We start from the raw sequence: 16080 nt of genomic DNA, 5'->3' as shown, positions 1-16080 counted from the left end.
GTACGATATCAAAGCTTTCTTTCTCTAGTAGACAAAATACCTTCTGGTTCTAAAATGACTCTTCCCTCATCATCTAAGGATGGAAGTGTTGTTTGCGCTGTTTGATTGTTACCTAGCGCCCTTTTAAGGGAAGATACGTGGAAGACGTTGTGAACAAGACTTGTATATGGAAGGCTCAAACCATACGCGACTTGGTTAATCATTTTGTTGATTTGATAAGGTCCATAAAATTCTGGTGCCAATTTGTTTTTTCCTTTCTATTTTAAGGTTAATTGTTTGTATGGTTGGAGCTTAACAAACACCCATTCTCCGACTTCAAACTCTCTTTTGGTTCTATTACGGTCTGCTTGTTGCTTCATATGATTCCTTGCATTATTCAAATTTTCTTTTAATATTTGGACAATTTTTTGGGTTTCTTCTAGTTGGTCTTTAATAGCAGGTAGATTTGTTTGGACAATAGCTAGATGCTTCCATTTCGGGTGTTCATACCCATATAGAGCTTGAAATGGCATCATCTTTGTTGATGTATGATAAGTGGAATTATACCACCACTCAGCAAGATGTAACCATTGAGCCCACTTATTTTGTTTTTTTGTAGTGTAGCAACGTAGGTAGGCCTCCAAACATTTATTGACAACCTTTGTTTGGCCATCTGTTTGAGGGTGATAAGCGGAACTCATATTTAGGTAGGTTCCTATATGGCTGAACAATTCCTTCCAGAAATTACCCTTGAACTTGGCATCTCTATCACTCACGATGACTTTCAGCAAACCGTGTAACTTATATATATTTTTGCAAAATATTTCAGCGATTTCTTTTACTGAGTATGACTTCTTTATTGCCATAAAGTGAGCATATTTGGTGAGTTTGTCGACTACTACGAAAATCTTGTCCTTGCCTTCAGATACTGATAATCCTTTGATAAATTCCATCGAGATTTCTTCCCATTTCTGATTTGGAATGTTTAAAGGGTGAAGTAATCCTAGAGTCGTAATATTTTCACTTTTATTCCTTTGACATGTGTCACATTCTGCTACGTACTTCTAAATATCACAACTCATTCCCTTCCAAAAGAAGGATTGACGTGCATTGTAGTAAGTCTTAAAGAATCCTACATGTCCAGCTGACAGTAAGTCATGTGATTCCTTGAGTATCTTAAACTTAAACTTGGAATTTGTATTTAGATAGATTCTTCCCTTGTACCATAGGATATCATTCTTCCACTCAAATTTTGAGTTGTTGGGAAGGTTATTTATTATTGCCATTATTTTTGGATCCTTGGCATACTCACTTCGAATTTCGTTAAGCCACTTAGGGAAAACAACCGAAATTGCAAGTAGTGTTGGTTCTTCATCCTTCCTAGATAAGGCATCTGCTACTACATTGTCTTTACCTCTTTTATGTAGTATTTCCAAGTCAAAAGCGGCAATTTTTTCAATCCATTTTTGTTGCTCTTTAGAAAGTGTTTTTTGTTGAAGGAGATGCTAGAGACTGTTGTGGTCTGTTCGAATAGAAAACTTACTTCCCAAAAGATATTTCCTCCACTTAGCTAGTGCGTGCATGATAGTGAGCATTTATTTGTTGTATGTGGATTTGAGGCATTCTATTTTGTTGAGCTTCCTACTTTCAAAAGCTATTGGATGTCCTTGTTGCATTAATACTACACCTATACCAAATCCAAAAGCATCACACTCAATGATAAATGGTTTAGAAAAATCTAGTGTTGCTAATACGGGAGCATTAGACATAATTTCCTTTAATTTTTCAAAACACTTTCCTGCTTCCTCATCCCATAGGAATGAATTCTTCTTTAAAAGATTTGTTAGAGGTGCAGTTATATGTGCATAGTTTTTAATAAATCTTCGGTAATATCCAGTCAAACCTAAGAACCTCTTAGCTCGGATATATTAGCAAGTTTGGACCATTCTTTTACAGCGTTGATTTTTTTAAGGTCCACCTTTACGCCTTCATGGGATATAATGTGTCCAAGGTATTCTACTTCTTCCTTTCCGAAGGTGCATTTGGATTTTTTTTTGCGTAAAATTGGTGTTCTTTAAGTAGTGTAAGAAATTTGTTCAAATGTTGCAAGTGCTCCTTCCAAGTTTTATTGTAAATTAGAATATCGTCAAAAAATACTAATGCAAACTTTCTAAGATGTGGGCGAAATAACTCGTTCATAGTTGCTTGAAACGTTACTGGTGCATTGGTCAATCCAAACGGCATTACTTTAAATTCATAGTGACCTTCTTGTGTTCGAAATGTCATTTTTGGTATGTCCTCTATTCTGATTCCAATTTGATAGTAGCCTTATCTTAAGTCCAATTTTGAGAAATACCTTGCGCCATGTAGCTCATCCAACATTTCGTTGATAAAGGGGATTGGGAACTTGTTTTTAATTGTTATTTTATTTAATCCCCTATAGTCAATACATAGCCTGAATGACCCATCTTTCTTCCTTACCAACACCACTGGAGCAGCATAAGGACTTTTTGTTGGCATTATGACATAGGGTTGGCTCGATGACATGAGTGTTGTCCTTGATGGCAACTCACTCAAGTAGCAGATCACAAGTTTCAGGCTCTCAGAATGGTAGAAAATGGCAGGTTCATGGGTTTTTGTTCACAAAGCTGCAGTCATCGGCAGGTTCCGCAGGTGTGTAGAACAAAAGGTGCGGATATGTTCGCAGGTGTACCGAACAAAAAGTTTGGTCGTAAAGTACACACACTTTCATGCAGAGAAAATCGCGTGCACATGGGAAATCTTATGGATGGTCCATGGTATTTGTCCGACGTTTTTGATCCTATGGTTTTGGTCCGTGGTTTTTCTTTTAAATTATTGAACCCAGGTTTTGGGTCCCTTGTATTGGGTTTCTATGGTTTTGGTCCATGGTTCGAGTAAGGGCTTGTCTATAAAAAGGAAAGGAGATCATTTGGCTGGGCACTCATGTGTTGAATATCTTAAGATAAGCAAGATCTGAAATTCTGGTGATTAGTTGGTGAGTGATAGCTAGATCTGAATCAAGAAGAAACCTGAGTATTAGAAGAAGGATCTACTGATGGGTTGAGATCTCCTTGGCGCATGATCAGATCTGTAGATCTGATAGTCTGGGATATGCTTGAAGTCTGAAAATTATCTATACCCGCAGGACCGCAGGTGCGACACGGTGCAGGTGCGAAGAACCGCAGGCCAGTCAAGGCTCAGGTGCGGAGGCACGCAGGCCAGTCAAGGAGCAGGTGCGGAGGCCCACAGGCCAGTCAAGGTGCAGGTGCGGAGGTTCGCAGGTTTTTCACAGCGCAGGTGCGAAGTTCGCAGGACCGACACCGTGCGGACGCGGAGGCTCACAGATTCGACACAGAGAAGGCGTGGATGTGTGCAGGCTACTATTGGTGAAGTTGTGGACTTTTCTTGAAATATTTTTTAGCTGCTTTTGCTTATTACTACAATGTTCAGGGTTCTGAATTGGTGTCTGGTTACTGGTACTATGTTCTAAGAAGCTATTGATTCAGTAGTTGCACAAGGAAGTTAGTTAATTACATATCTATTTGATGGTTAATTGATATTCATGGATCCAGTCTGAAAATTTATGAAATGAGGTCCTTGAGAGAAAAGAGAAGGTTGTAGCCTTCTGTAGGTTAAATCCTACGTGCTTGTATAAGACTGCACCAATACAAAGTCATTGTAAAAAGAAGTTTCTAATGAAAGAAGATAGAGACATATTGCAGCAGGTGGTTTTCACCCACATTGGGTTTCCACCTTATATCTTGTGTTCTTTGGTGTGACTGTTTGCTCTACTTTTCTTGTTCCTGTTTTCTGTTATATGGTTATGACACACAGATTAATGATCCACATCTAAAGAATGAATTCAATTATAAGTCAGGAAGGTATTCACAAGTTTCATTAGTTAGATCTACAAATATTTGTATAAATTGAAAAGAGTTTGATAATACTGATTCACCCCCCTCTCAATATTATTTCCTACAATTGGTATCAGAGCAGGTCCTTCAAGAAAATCTTGATCGCTTGAAGGAAGATCTATCATCATGAGCAATTACGAGAAAGAAGCATTTATCAGGACATCGATTTTTGATGGGAGTAACTTCGTTTATTGGAAGGTAAGAATCACTGCTTATCTTCAATCTCTTGGTACAAAAGTTTGGGATGTACACATTTCCATCAACAACTCCTACAGATGCAGCTAGTAAGAAGCAGTATGAAACAAATGCAGAGGCTGTCAATACTCTATTAGGAAGTATTTCTCAATCAAAATTTGTCAAGGTTATGCAGCTCAAAAGCGCAAAAGAAATATGGGACAAGATAGTTCTGAGCTATGAAGGAGATGAATAGGTAAAACGAGAAAAATTACAAACTCTTAGAATTCAATATGAAAGTCTCAGAATGCATAACGATGAAAGTGTGGCTAGCTATTTCCTATGCATAGATGAGATCGTAAACTGTATGAAAAACTTGGGTGAAGAAATAAAAGAAGTGGTTTTGGTTGAAAAGGTTCTAAGATCTTTATCTCCTAAGTTTGATTCAAAAGTTTCTGCCATAGAAGAAAAGCAGAATCTACAGAGCCTTACCATGTCACAGTTGCACGAAATTCTAACTGCTTATGAAATGAGAAAAGGAGGACCATCAGATAGAAGAGAAGCTGCATTCAAAACTTTAGGAAAAGGAGATTACTATGAGTCAGAAGATGAGGAAGAATCAAATTTTGTCAAGAACCTCCAACGGGGATCTAGAAGATTTAGAGGTAAGATGCCTTTCAAATGCTTTGCTTGTGGAAGAGTCGGTCATTATGCTGCAAAATGTCCTCATAAAGATAAACTATACAAAGGTAAGGAACCTGTTAGATGGAACAGAAAACATAATGTAAATAAGAAGAGCTATTACACTTATGAAGACAGTGATGGATTGTCAAATAGTGATGAAGAAGAACCATGTAATGATGATAGACTTTTGATGGTTTTTGAAGATGATGATTTCTTGGATGCTACAAATGATGAAGGGCTTTATGAAGAAATCTCTAAACTTAAAGTTAGTTTAGAGGAAAAGAATATGACTATAGATACTCTAACATTCCAACTTGCTGAAAAAGATAAACACAATGAAGAGTTAGAATGTGAAATTGTGGGACTTAGAAAAGAAATTGAGAAAACAAAAGCCCTTAATCTCAGATTTGCTAAAGGATCTGAAACTCTAGATGAGATTATCAAAGTGCAGCGCTCTCCTCTAATCAAGACAGGTCTCGGATATTCCGAAGAAGCATATCAAGCTCAGAAGCAAGCACAGAAGCCATCCACCACCAAAAGTTATCTTGATGTAGCAAGGAGAAGTGAAGTAGACAATCGACAACAAAAGCATAATGCAGATCAACAAGTAAATCGAGGGCAATTTACTTTAAGAATGAACAAAAGCCTCAACAGATCACAGGTAAATCATTCTCAATTTGGCTCAAGAATGGATGGAAACTATAATCATATGGTTGGTAGATTTGATAATCGTAGGAATTTCTTCAATGGCCAATGTTTCTCTTGTCATAACTTTGGTCATAAAGCTGCTCAATGTGTTGCCTACAAGACTATCATGACTAGGGAAGCTCGAAAACAAAGAAATATGACAGGAATCAAGAAAAGAACCTACAATAAATTCTCTGCTCTTGAAAATGAAATAGAATGCTCTATATGTAACAACTTCGGTCATGAAGATTCTGAATGCAGGAGTAGGTTTCGGCAAGCAACTCAGAAGGAGCAAGCTTCATTGAGTTCCAAAATATGGAAAAAGAAAGAAGCGCAACCGGAAAGATGTGGGATAGCCTTATATGCGGAAGGACAAGAAAATCAATGGTACATCGACAGTGGCTGCTCGAAACATATGACAGGTGATAGAGAGAAACTTCAGTCATATAGTGCCTTAGAAAAAGAAAAGAAGGTCTCATTTGGAAATGACACCCCTGCATACATAAAAGGTAAAGGCTCTGTTCGTTTGAAAGAAAAGGTCAAGGCTGGAAATGTTATGTATGTTGATGGCTTAAAGCATAATCTATTGAGTGTCAGTCAGATGTGTGATCAAGGAATGGAGGTAATATTTCGATCAAATGGATGTATTGTTCGTGAGCTTGATACATGAAAAACAATGATCAGAGGCATTAGAACTCCAAATAAATTATACGTACTCAAGGGAGGACAACAACAATGCTATTTAAGCAAGAATGATGAACATTGGCTATGGCACAGAAGACTGGGGCATCTTAGCTTCTCTTAGATAAGGAAAGCATGCAAATATCAGGTAGTTCGGGATCTTCCTAATATCAGAATTCCAGACAATACAATATGCAAATCATGTCAAATTGGTAAGCAAACCAGAACTAATTTCCCTGAGAAGGAAGGATTAGGTAGCAGGCCACTTGAACTTGTCCACACCAATATATGTGGTCCAACGAGGAAGAGGTCACCTCGAGGAGAAGAGTATTTCATATTGTTCATTGATGACTTTTCAAGGATGTGTTGGATAGGACTCATGAAGTATAAAGATGAAGCTTTCGAAAAGTTCAAATCATTCAAAGCTTTGGTTGAAAACGAATTAGATTGAAAAATCAAGTGCCTCAGATCTGATCGAGGAGGGGAATTTACCTCAGATGAATTCTTCGATTTTTGTGAAGAACATGGAATAAGAAGGGAATTCTCTGCTGCAAGGACTCCTTAGCAAAATGGAGTAGTGGAAAGGATGAACAAAATGGTTCAACTAATGGCTCGTGCTATGCTTGATGAGTCTGGAACTCCAGCGACCTTCTGGGGTGAAGCCGCATTTCCCGCTATTACTATTCTCAACAAGACAAACGTCCAGGTAAACAACACTCAGACTCCTCATGAACTTTGGTATGGTAAGACTCCCACAATAAAATACTTCAAATTTTTTTGAAGCAAATGCTACATTAAAAGGACTGATGAAAATCTGGGCAAGTTTTAACCCAGAGCCAATGAAGGCATTTTACTTGGCTACTCTCCCCACAGCAAGGCCTACAAATGTTACAATAAAAGACTTGGTAAAATTGTTGAAAGTATTGATGGAGTGGTTCATGAAGAAGCAAACACTCCTAGGCAGGTAAAATCTGAAGATTTCGAAGGTGGCGAAGACTATCCATCAACATCAAATCAGATTCATAATGAAGAAGAAACCCATGAGGCACTAGAAGAACAGATAAGGATAGAAGAAAATACTCCATCTAGATACGTTCAGAAGAATCATCTAGAATCTCAAATTTTTGGGCAGAAAGAGGCAGGTGTACAAACAAGGAGAACCATTTCAGAAGCTTCAAGTTATCTAGCATTGCTCTCCTCCACTGAACCACAGAATGTAAGGGAGGCTTGCAAAGATGAATGCTGGGTCAAAGCCATGGAGGAAGAACTCGAGCAGATTGAAAAGAATAATACTTGGGAGTTGGTTCCTAGACCAAAAGATAAGAATGTCATAGGGACAAAATGGATTTTCAAAAATAAGCTGAACGAAAATGGGGATGTGGTTAGAAACAAGGCAAGGCTTGTTTGTAAAGGGTATGCGCAACAAGAAGGCATATAATTTGAAGAAACATTTGCACCAGTTGCCAGACTTGAGGCTATAAGGATGTTCCTTGCTCTGTCTAGCTTTCAAAAGTTCAAAGTATTTCAAATGGACGTGAAGTCTGCTTTCTTGAATGTAGACTTGGATGAAGAAGTATATATTGAACAACCAGATGGGTTTATTCTTGGAAATGATCCAAAACTTGTATGTAGACTCAAAAATGCTCTCTATGGCCTTAAATAGGCTCCTAGGGCATGGTATTATCGGTTGGATAAGTACCTCCATCAACAAGGCTTTATAAAAGGATCAATTGATAGCAATCTATATATAAAGGTTGACAATGAGAAGTTGCTAATACTTGTTGTGTATGTTGATGATATCATCTTTGGTAGCAACGAAGAAAACATGAGTCAAAATTTTGCCTTGGTGATGCAAAAGGAGTTTGAAATGTCCATGCTTGGTGAGCTGACATATTTTCTTGGTTTACAAGTCCAACAAAACAAAGACGACATTTTTCTATCACAAACCAAGTATCTCAAGCAGATCTTGAAGAAATATGGGATGGAGGATTCGAAACTAGTATGTACCCCTATGGTGACAGGATGCAGCCTCAGCGCAAATAATGAATCGGCAGCAGTACATCAACCAACCTACAGATCCATGATTGGTAGTTTTCTCTATCTAACAGGTACCCGACCAGACATTATGCATGCAGTGGGAATAGTTGGAAGGTTTTGGGCAAATCCAAAGGAAACGCATCTTTAGGCAGTTAAGAGAATTTTCAAGTATCTTCAAGGAACTTAAAACTATGGCTTATGGTATCCTAGAGGTACAGATCTCACACTTCATGCATACATAGATGCGGATTGGGCAGGAAGCGTGGATGATAGGAAAAGCACTAGTGGTGGTGCATTCTTCATGGGTCCTAGATTAGTATCTTGGTTCAACAAGAAACAAAGATATATTGCATTATCTACAGCTGAAGCAGAATATGTAGCTGCTGCATCTTGCTGCACACAACTCCTTTGGGTGATGCAAACATTGCAAGATCTTCAAATCACTTGTACTCCACCTATCTCCATTTTTTGTGATAATACAAGTGCAATCAGTATTTCAAAGAATCCTGTCATGCATTCAAAGACTAAGCACATACTGATCGAGTATCATTTTCTTCGAGAACAAGTGCTTGAACAAAAGGTCAAATTGGAGTATGTTCCCTCCAAGGAAAAAGTTTTTGATATCCTCACCAAACCACTGCCCAGGGAGACCTTTGAATACCTCAGACAAAAGCTGGGGGTAGTTGATGCATCATCTTGCTGTTGAATCTTGTCTGGTTCAAAGACTGTTGTACGCGAGTTTCATATGGGATATACGCGTACATACGCTGGTGTACGTGGGTGCAGTCGACTTGAAGAAAAACTGATATGGGTCTATCAGAGACCTTCTGGCACAGGTTCAGGGGGAGCATATATTCTTCTAATAATGCATTGTTGGCATTATCATAGAGGATCTTGGTTCAGTTGTTTTTGAGTTCAGGAGGAGTAAGTGCAGAAGGAGAACATGGATTCTGATTTGAATAATGATTGATAGATGTTGCTGATGTTTTGTCTCTATTTCTTTTGTCAAGGTCATGTAACGACCTATTTTGGTTTCCCCACTATGCCTGGGATGGATAATGTAGTGTGATTTTTATATCATGTATCCCAATTTGGTTGGGAGTTGTATGTATGAGTCTTTGGTGATAGGAAGGTCAGTTATGATGTGTACAGTCACATTTCTTTTGTAGAACATCTTCCTGTAGATCTTGCCTATATGTCAGGGGGAGCTTGGACAGCATAGCAGAGCAGAGATTTCAGCATGCATTCAGGGGGAGCATAACCCTTTGCCCTTGATGTCAAAGGGGGAGGAAAGACCTTGAGTGACTTTGGGTTGCCATCAAGTCTAAAGGGGGAGATTGTTGGCATTATGACACAGGTTTGGCTTGATGACATGAGTGTTGTCCTTGATGGCAACTCACTCAAGTAGCAGATCACAAGTTTCAGGCTCTTAGAATGGTAGAAAATGGCAAGTTCGCGGGTTCCTGTTCACAAAGCTGCGGTCATCGGCAGGTTCCGCAGGCGCGCAGAACAAAAGGTGCGGATATGTTCGCAGGTGTACCGAACAAAAAGTGCGGTCGTAAAGTACACACACTTTCATGCAGAGAAAATCGCGCGCATGTGGGAAATCTTATGGATGGTCCATGGTATTTGTCCGACGTTTTTGATCCTATGGTTTTGGTCCATGGTTTTGCTTCTAAAGTATTGAACCTAGGTTTTGGGTCCCTTGTATTGGGTTTCTATGGTTTTGGTCCATGGTTTGAGTAAGGGTTTGTCTATAAAAAAGGAAGGAGATCATTTGGCTGGGCACTCATGTGTTGAATATCTTAAGATGAGAAAGATCTGAAATTTTGGTGATCGGTTGGTGAGTGATAGCTAGATCTGAATCAAGAAGAAACCTGAGTATTAGAAGAAGAATCTACTGATGGGTCGAGATATCCTTGGCGCATGATCAGATCCGTAGAACTGATAGTCTGGGATATGCTTGAAGTCTGAAAATTATCTATACCTGCAGGACCGCAGGTGAGACATGGCGTAGGTGCGAAGAACCGCAGGCCGGTCAAGGCTCAGGTGCAGAGGCACGCAGGCCAGTCAAGGAGCAGGTGCGGAGGCCCGCAGGCCAGTGAAGGTGTAGGTGCGGAGGTTCGCAGGTTTTGCACAGTGCAGGTGCGAAGTTCGCAGGACCGACACAGTGTGGACGCGGAGACCCGCAGATTCGACACAGAGAAGGCACGGATGTGCGCAGGCTACTATTGGTGAAGTTGCAGACTTTTCTTGAAATATTTTTTAGCTGCTTTTGCTTATTACTGCAGTGTTCAGGGTTTTGAATTGGTGTCTGGTTACTGGTACTATGTTCTGAGAAGTTATTGATTCAGTAGTTACACAAGGAAGTTAGTTAATTACAAATCTATTTGATGGTTAATTGATATTCATGGATCCAGTCTGAAAATTTATGAAACAAGGTCCTTGAGAGAAAAGAGAAGGTTGTAGCCTTCTACAGGTTGAAGCCTGTGTGTTGGTATAAGACTGAACCAGTACAAAATCATTGTAAAAAGAAGTTTCTAATTGAAAGAAGATAGAGACATATTGCAGCAGGTGGTTTTCACCCACATTGGGTTTCCACCTTATATCTTGTGTTCTTTGGTGTGACTGTTTTCTCTACTTTTCTTCTTCATGTTTACTATTATATGGTTCTGACACACAGATTAATGATCCACATCTAAAGAATGAATTAAATTATAATTTAGGAAGGTATTCACAAGTTTCATTAGTCAGATCTGCAAATATTTGTATAAATTGAAAAGAGTTTGGTAATACTGATTCACCCCCCCTCTCAGTATTATTTCCTACACTTTTACTTTTCGAGATGATTCCACACTTTAAGAAGTCTTGGATTAATCTCTCGATTTCCGTTTTTTGGTGATGTGGATATCGGTATGGATTGATGTTGACCGGGTCTGATCTTGCCTTGACTTCTATTGTATGCTCAATTTCCCTATTAGGCGGCATCTTCATAGGTAGGTCTTGAAATACTTTTTCATGTTTCCTAATTAGATCTTGTATCTCTGGTGACTCTTCACTGGTCATATTTGCAGATAACATTTCTAACTGATGACATTGTACTACATAAGCGGGTGCTCCCTTTCGAATCATCTTCATCATCTGCGATGATGATACAATTTGATTTTTTGGTGCTTGGAATCCGTGTAATTTGTACTTCTGACCTCCCCATTTGAATTTTATAAATTGTACTTGGTGGTTGGCGGCATAAGTACCTAAAGTTCGTAACCACTGGATACCTAAGACTACATCTACTCCTCCTAATGGTACTGTGAAAAACGGAGACTCTAAACTGAAGTCTTGAATCTGCAATTTAACCTTATGGAATTTCCCCACCTTTTCAATGTTCTTATCGTCAACTACCATCACCTTCATGTTTGGTAAGGGAAATGAAAAAATATTGAGTCTCTTTGCCACGATTGCATCTAAAAAATTGTGTGTGCTACCAGAGTCGATGAGAACCACCGTTGTTCTTCTTTATGTGTCGTTTTAATTTTAAGGTCCGAGGTTGTGATATACCTGTCATGGCTGATAATGACACTTGTGGAATACTTTCGTCATCTAATTCTGGTGAGAATTCTGGGGCATCTTCTGTTTCTTCTATGTCAGAATATTCACTATTTGAATCATTGGTTGCTTCACAATTATATAGTTTCTTTGGTTCTTTTCCTTTAGCACACCTATGCTTGGGGTCCCACTTCTCACCACAGCGCTTGCATTTACCCTCTTTTATCCTTTGTGTTTCCACATTAGATTTTTCATCTTCACGTCGATGTGGTGGAACATATCTTGTATTTTTTGTGTCCGCATACTGAAGTGTTCTTCGTCTTGAATATGTTTTTTCGGATTTTGACCAAAATATTTGTTCGAATTTATTTTTGCTATTTTTGATTTTCGTCTTGCTACTTCTATTGATGAAATGTCACGCATCTCAAGTTCTACTTGAGAAATGGGTTTTGATTCCCGAGACGTATGATTGAATTAGATGAGATTCTACTAACCCAGGTACTCGTGTTACTAAGGTCTCCCATTCTTGAGTGTATTCGTCCACACTTCCTTTTTGTCGTAACTTGATGAGTTTTGAAAGGAACTCTTCTTCTCTTACACCTTGGAATCTTTTAAAGAATGCATCTTTAAATTTTCTCCAGCTAATGATGTGCGTTGTATTTTTCCACCACATATACCAGTTATATGCTTCTCCTTCCATTTTCATGGATGCATGCCTAAGCTTTTCGTCATCGTCATTGATGTCATATATCTCAAAATATTCTTCTGCTTTGTTTATCCATGCAACATTGTTTTTTTCATTTCCATCGAATTTAGGCATCTCGACTTTTTCCCTTTGCTGGTATGTTGCTAATGGTTGAGCGAAAAAAGGGTGTTGATTGGTAAAGGTATCCCAAAGTTGCTTGTTTGTAAAGGCTGTGTTACTCACTTCTTGGTGGGGTGTCGCTGATTTTTTTGGGGATTCAACTTTTTCATGAGAGTTTGTTGACTTTGTTGAATCTGATGAGATGTGTTCTTGATTCTCTTCACTTTCTTTTAGTAGTTGTTCGGGTGTACAATTCGACCTTTTACACAGAATTTTTAGCATTGTTAAGGCCTCTCTGATGTCTACTTTTGTTTGGACATGTTGATTTTCCATCTTTATTTCTATTCGATTTGTCGTATCCTGAAGATTTTTTATTTTGTCAGCCTGATTTTTAATATTGTCAGCTTGTTTTTTGATATTGTCAGCCTGCCCCTCAAGCTTGATCTTGAATTCATCTAATCTTTTACTGACCTCATCGTGGTTGCTATTTATCTTATGCTCTGAGTCCAACAATTTTTTTTGGAAATCTACCATTGTCATTGTCGACATCGAGTGGGTTTGCGGGGGCGTGTATTGATTTGCCAGCTTAAATAATTTATTTATTTATTTTTTTAAATTAATTTAATTATATATATATATATATATATATATATATATATATATATATATAGATATATATATATATAGTTTAAACTATATAACATTTGTAGATATATATCAATTATATATCGTATATAATTTATGTTATATAATTGAATATAATATGGTTATATATACGTTATATAATATAACTCATTTAATATATTATAACTATATATATAACGATTTTTTTTTTTAATATGAATGATGGGCAGACACGACTGTTTTTTTTCGATGGGCTACGATTCAAATAGCGTGACGGAAGTCAATGGAAAAGTGGACGTCAGATGGGCAACACGATCGATGGTCGAGGACGACAGGGTAGCGGAGTGCAATGACAGGTGTCGGAAATTGAGGCAAGATACCGGATGTCGATTTTGACGGTCAGCAAAAATGTGGCAGAGATATGTCGCAACAGGTTTAGCAGAAAACGCAGGCACGGTAAGGGGCACGATTGAGGAGGGAGCGAGCACAGTGCGGAAAGGATTTGTGGGACAACGGTTGTATGGATGGCAGTTGAACATAGAAATTATGGAGCGGAAGTGAAGAGAGGTTTGGACAGGGAGGAACGTAGTGAAACGAGGAGGTAGCGATCAGTAGGGACAGCGGCCGAAGAAAACCATGATCTGTGCAACACCGAATGGAGGAGCAACCCTGCTCTGATACCAGATGAAGCAAAAACTTCTTGATAACAGATTTATTTATATAAATATTTTATTAAAAGATGAAATTACAGATGATGATTGTTTACAAATGGGGTTCCTGGCTTATATACCGCCATGGACACCCTTTGGGGAAAGGGCATGATCTTATGATCATGCCCTTTCGTCTAATTTAACTGAAAATTAAATAATAAACCTAAACTAACTAATTTTTACATAACACTTGGATCAATAGCCATCAGTTGGAGATCACGCAAGCAATATGTCCCTGCTGATTCTACCACCGAAGTCGAATATGTTGCAGTAGCTCAAGACACTAAGGAAATAATTTAGCTTCGGAAAATACTTGAAGATTTGTAGGAGAAACAAAAAGCTTCAACTCCTCTATTTGTCGACAACTCTTTTGCAATTCAATTGGCCAAGAATCCAAAGTTTCATGATCAAACTAAACATATAAACACCAAGTATCATTTGATTCGACATGATGTAGAGGCCAAAACAATTCATCTGACACATTGTCCTACTTCAGAACAAATTGCAGATATTTTTACAAAAGAATTAGGACGTGAAGAATTTGAAAAGTTCAGATATTTACTTGGCATGTCAGATATCCCTTCGGATTAAGGGGGGAAATGTTAAACTAATCCTTCGAGATTTGTTTGTACAGTCTAGGATTAGTTAGTTACTCTTTTTTTTTTTTAAGTTTTTCCCCGTACAGAAGAGTTATCTAGACATAACCGTCTTCTCTATCTTTTATCTGTATAAATTACTTATCTTTGATAATGAATAACATACGATTGGTCTTGTCTTGGTAAAGTTCATTCCGGGCCTGACACTATCCTCCAAGAACAGTTGGGAGTCTGGCTCGTGGGATGGTGTGGGAGTTTTCAAGTTTGACTCTCATTAATACCTAGTTTTCAAGTTTGATTCTCATTAATATGTATGTATTGAAATTGCCTTGTGGATGGATCTAGAGTTTATCATAAGTAACACAAGCTAGATCTGATTTTCAGTGCATTGTGGTGTTGGATCTATTTTAAGTTGTTCTAACAGTTTCGATTTTGCTTTGGTAAAGAGCTGAAGGGTTTTTTTTTTTTTTTTTTTAACAAAATAATGATGAGAAAACAATATTCTTCTCCGTTATGGCTCTCAAGGTTTAGAGTGGGATTCGACAATATGAAAAAGTCAAGAAAATGAAGAAAAAGAAGTTTCATGCAAAGAAGAAGATGAGATTTCTCCAAAAGCAACAGTAACACACAAAAATGTGAGACGTTTAGTGAAATTAAGTAGGAGGAGGCTGAGGACAAGGAGGAGTAGGAGAGTGGAGATTTGTTTCATATTGGGCATGGCTCATCGTCTCAGGTGGGATACTCTGCTCTCACAGCTAAAGGTTTCATGGCGTCGTTTTGCCAAGGTGGTGAAGGAGAGCCAATCCCATTTTATAGATATGTCAGCTGAGAGTCACCTTTTCCTGCATTTGACTCCGCTTCCTTTTGTTTACTCGTACAATCATGTTGAAGGAGGAGTTGCAAGAGGTGGTAGAAATATTGATGGTTTATCCTATGGGCACCCATCATATATGTTGTATATTCTTTAATGTTGTTAATCTAGGGGTTATAATAATGGGCTCCCAATAATTCATCTCACTGGATGAAACACATTTAGTTGTTAATGGTCATTGTAAATATGCATTGAATATGGCCAGCATATGCGGTTTGTACATGGCTAGTTGGGTATGATTTGGGCAAGAGTTTACCACAACTAATGCAGCCTTGATTCGACAAGGAGTTATAGTTTAAAATGCCCTAAGTGTACGTCTCCAAAAGTGAATAATGTAGATCCAGCTTCAGCCAAATAGTAAGTGGCTTATGAAAATAATCGTTGCACTTCTTTTTCTTATGAATGAAAATAAATTAACACATGGTTATTAAACAAGCCTGTGTTTGAGCTTTTTCTTACAACTTTCATGGCTGTAAAATTACTTATCATGAGTTGGTAGAGTGAAGCTTGGTCAGATATAAGCATTTATTTTTCTTAAAATCAATAGAGAAAAATTAAATTTCTAACACAAACCATATTGTGAAAATTAAGAACAATTTTGTAAATGTAACTTTTACTTTAATAAATTTTGTTTTGGTTATATAAGCTAGGGAGTTAGTAATTGTGCCAATCAATGTTGTAGCCCTAAATATTTCCTAGACACATTATTAGGGTACCATGTAATATTATGGGTCTTCTTTATGAACTGTGC

General features: G+C 38.0%; 1 pseudogene; it reads left to right on the top strand.

Annotated features, from left to right (window-relative positions):
- The first annotated feature begins 14942 nt into the window (after nt 1-14942).
- LOC149173727 (uncharacterized) lies at nt 14943-15426 on the top strand (annotated as a pseudogene).
- The last annotated feature ends 654 nt before the right edge of the window (nt 15427-16080 follow it).

The sequence above is a fragment of the Pinus tabuliformis genome, chromosome 4_2 (genome assembly GCF_031772625.1).
Source record: "Pinus tabuliformis cultivar Carrire ecotype Pingquan chromosome 4_2, CPIR1, whole genome shotgun sequence".
NCBI lineage: Eukaryota > Viridiplantae > Streptophyta > Pinopsida > Pinales > Pinaceae > Pinus > Pinus tabuliformis.
This window is presented reverse-complemented; position numbering and strand designations above follow the sequence as displayed.